Raw genomic sequence first — 3,835 nt, forward strand, 5'->3', positions numbered from 1 at the left:
GTACTGCAGTACAATTCACGTGGTGTGAATAAAGGACTTGGCGTCGAACACCACGCAAAATCTTTCGGTCGAAGGTCATTGATGTATACCTGTCGCCGGAAGTGAGAAACTTGCCATTGTGGCATGCAAGCTTCAAAGTACTGAAGGGGTTGTTCCTAGATCAACTTCTTGGATAATGAGCTGATGTCGACAAGAAGCGATCCGTCAAAGGAGGGCCTTAATGAATCCCACATCAGTGACACAGAACGAAGCTAATGATTTTAATGGAGGTGAAAACGATCTGTGACATATGATTCAGGGTGGCGGTCATGAAAGGATGAAGGATAATGTATGGCAGTGGATGGGACACGGTTGACTTTTCTGAACGACTTCTCTTGAACATATGGCGACACTGATGCGATGGATTGGTAGCATTACCCCAAATATGGATGGTATGGCGAGACCATGGTGATGTGGCCGGTGAATGAAACAACCCAACCCGACTGTGGTACGGAGGAAAAGTGGTGTCATGTTCAAGAGCGACTTGCTACCATCAAAGTTTTCTTTAGTTTCTCCCAATTTTTCCCCAGTCATTGCTGACCAGTACCTCTTTATTTTTGTCAAGCTTGAGGAGGATAACATATGCTTGTTCTATAACCTGCCCTTCGGGCAAGCCCATCGCTATGTTTTAACGAGCCTAGCGATAGTGAAACTCGTTCTCGTCTAAAGACAAGTTTGTCGCTATTTAGTGATTTTAACGAGTCTAACGACAAGGATAACTCGGCCCTTTTCATTCTTAGAGAGTCTGAAAAGGTACATAAAGTTAACTCCAAAAGTCCTTTTTCGTCATCTAATCCCTTAAGTCCGAAAAAGTATAAAACAATACAGAAGGGATGAGTTTTCGATAGTTTTAACGAGCCGAACAAAACAAGCGCTCGATCGTTTTGTGCAATAATCCCTCAGGTCCAAAAAGATTAAAATCTAGAGGAGGGATAGCTCTTCCGGTCGCTTTAACGAGCTGGAAGGCCAAAACTCGGCAATCTTTTCATATTTTACAAGTCAGTTGAAAAGAGCTTAAAGAAGACTCGTCTTTTGAGGAACAAGTGATAAACAGGGTTAGCAGCTGATTCCAGGTACAGGTTGGAATTTTCCAATCACGGCAGTGTCACAAGGATGGCTAGGTGAAATCACTCTTCGCAGCTGTTCCTCAAAATGGGTAAACAATCATATGGAGGTGAACGATCGGCCAATGAAAAGTGGAGGTGACGGTGCAAACACGACCAAGGCTTTAATGGCTGATGATATTACATTCACAGTGGTTATTTACCGGGATAGTTCATTTTTTAACGAGCTTAAACGCGGGTGGAAACATTTGCTCGATCTTATGTTTATTTTTTAACGAGCATGAACTATGTGCTAAAACTGCTCGGATCTTGCGTTTATTTTTTAACGAGCATGAACTTTGCATTAAAACTGCTCGATTAACCCAGTCATATGATAAGAGTGTCTCATCAAGATTCTATTTTTTATGGAGCTTCATCTCACTAAGCTTTGCTCCGCATCCTTTCTTTATGCAAGTTAGGAAACGGCTAACCAAAAAAACAGATAAATAACCGCTCTTTGCTTGCACTCCAAAAGGTTTGCATGCCCCCAGGCATAAAGTATGATTTCAAGGTTACCCCTCAATTTGCAGACAAAACATTCGTTCTATCGGGAGAGGCCTACCTTTTTCAGGTTACCCAAAGATTGTTCTGTTATTTTTTCAACAAAACACTTCTTCGGCGATGTCTACCGAGATAAACAAAGGTGAGTGACAAGACCCGCCCTCTCACATAACTTTGAAAAGAGAATCTTATTCCAGAACAACCCCTCTTCCAACCACGGACGGGGTACGGACTAGTCATATTTTCCTGCGGAAACCTACCTTATACCCAAAGTTTTCCTGCCGAAGCAGACCAGGACGCATGCCCCCTGGGTTCCAGTCATATCCTCCCGGATTACTCGCGCTCATCAGGAGGACGGACCGTGGGCTGAGACACTTCTTGTGTGAAGAGACCATTTAGGGATGGTATATGACTATTTGCGATGCGTGATCCGGGAAATGAAAGTTGGTCCACGAGCTTGACCACTCTTCCTTCGTGCGGAAAACACATTACTCTAAAGAGTGAGGAGACTATAGCTCCCATGCAATATATATAGTCTCGTCCAAGGAGTAGGTTATAATCCAAGGGTCCTTGAACGACCATCACGTTCATTTGAACGGTCTTCCCTTTCAATGTTATGGGCACATTGGGGAGGATCCCTAAAGGTCGACTGGTTCCTTTATCGAAGCCTGATAGATTTCTCATTTCAGGCAAAAGTGCTGGCGAACCGAGCGCTTTCCAAGCAATAGAGGAAAGGATACTCACAGATGCCCCCTCATCAATGATAGTGCCAGCCATTACCATTCTGTATATTTGAACGATAATTCTGAATGGTATGCTTGCTGGCAACCGGGGTTTGCCTAGTTGGTTCCAGTCAAAGGACACAACCAGGTTGCTTGGTGGTGGGACCGAATAGACGGCCGGATATCACTCTGACGAACTTCCTTCCTACGATAAAGGAATGGGTGCATTGCCCCCGTGTTTGTCGGAGTCAGTGCTGATGAAGAGAATTTGGACGGTGTCGTCTTTATTCTCCTCTGTGATGGTATCATTCGAAGATAGAGCCTCTGAAGGCAAAACTGGGTCAACTGCCGTCTCAACCTTTTGACTTTCGTCAGGCATGGATCCAGACGGTTCATCTTCAATGATAGGTGCTTCGGCTGACCACCTGGGCGGGCCAGCCGGGTTCTCAACTAGTGAAGGACTTGGCAGGAGTTTTTGATATCCAGGAGGAAGTTGCGCTCGTAAAATCGGGCGGTCTTCCAGAACTCTTTTAGCCTCGTCTAAGAAGGGACAACGGTGGATGGCATGGTCGCCTTCACACAGTTTGCAGGGAAATCTAGCTTTCCCTCTCTGTCCTAGGACTTCACTTTCACTAGTTGACGGTGAGCAGTCAACATGGCTATCAGAGGTTGATGCTACCGAATTGTGCAAACGGGGAGACTAGTCCCTTAGTATCCGAGGGATGCAGGGACAATCTCTGTGGAAGTGGTCTCCCTTTCATATGACACATGGCGATTTAGGCCTGGTCAGTGCTGTGTGTGGATTTTTGTCAGACGACACTCGTTTGCCCCCAGTCGCTTTTGGCTCCTTCTTCTTCTTCTTTTTCTTCTTCTTTTCCTTCTTCTCCTTAGGAACTTGGTTTTTTGTTTTACCAGTTCCGTCAAGCGAAGAGGAAGGAGGATAGGAAGAATTAGATGAAGTAGAAGGCTGGTGGGCGACTCTGGTCTGGTCTAACTGTTGACTTGACTGTTCAGGAATGGTGGTGTTCTGAACGACATTGGTTGAAAAGAGCCAGACTGGCAGGCCAATTGTCAGTCCTGGAAGCGACAATGTGGCCATATGGGGCGCACCAACATCTCCCCAAGAGGAGAAGGGACTAGGATTTCCACCAAGGGGAATTCCTTGGTTGGTGTGCTCCATCTTTTCAACCTAAAGATCAACGTAGGAATAAAGGGGTGATTGTTCCGTTTAAAATAAATTTTAACGACGCTTTAGACACAACTTGCTTTTTCACTTTTAAAGAGTCGAGAAAAAGCTAAAGATGACTCTAGTCTCCTTCGATGTTTTAACGAGCCCGAAGTGACAAATGCTCGGATGGACTTTTTCTGTTATAGAGTCTGAAAAAAGGCCAAAAGGAACTGCTCTGGAGTTCTAGGCAGAGGGTGTGCCAAACTTTTCGCAAAACCGCAGAATACTTTTTAGGGTACGGG

This window comes from Pinus tabuliformis, chromosome 9 (genome assembly GCF_031772625.1).
Source record: "Pinus tabuliformis cultivar Carrire ecotype Pingquan chromosome 9, CPIR1, whole genome shotgun sequence".
Lineage (NCBI taxonomy): Eukaryota > Viridiplantae > Streptophyta > Pinopsida > Pinales > Pinaceae > Pinus > Pinus tabuliformis.